Here is a 396-nt window from a genome sequence, read left to right as displayed (position 1 = left end):
TTCTCTTTCTTTCTTTTGCCTTATTTTACTAGCTGAAATCTCCAGTAAAATATTAGATCAAAGGGATGAAAGAGAACCTTTCCTTGTTTCTGATCTGATGAACCAAGCAATCAGCATCTTCATCATTAAATTTAGGGATAGCTGCTCTTTCTTCATACATGTCTTTTATCAGATGGAGGAAATTTGTTCTACTGTTAGTTTATCAAGAAGTCTGGTGTTGTCAAATGCTTTATCTGTATCTATTGAGATACAATTGTTCTTTGTTCTATTAATATAGTATATGACTTTTAGATATTAAATCAACCTTGCATTTGACTTGGTCATAGTACTTAATCCCTATTACATGTTACTTACTGGATGAATTATGCTAGTACGTCATTAAGGATTTTTGCAGAT

Source organism: Myotis davidii, unplaced genomic scaffold (genome assembly GCF_000327345.1).
Source record: "Myotis davidii unplaced genomic scaffold, ASM32734v1 scaffold1183, whole genome shotgun sequence".
In the NCBI taxonomy this organism is placed as follows: Eukaryota; Metazoa; Chordata; class Mammalia; order Chiroptera; family Vespertilionidae; genus Myotis; species Myotis davidii.
The sequence above is the reverse complement of the archived record's forward strand: the minus strand, read 5'-3'. Positions refer to the sequence as shown.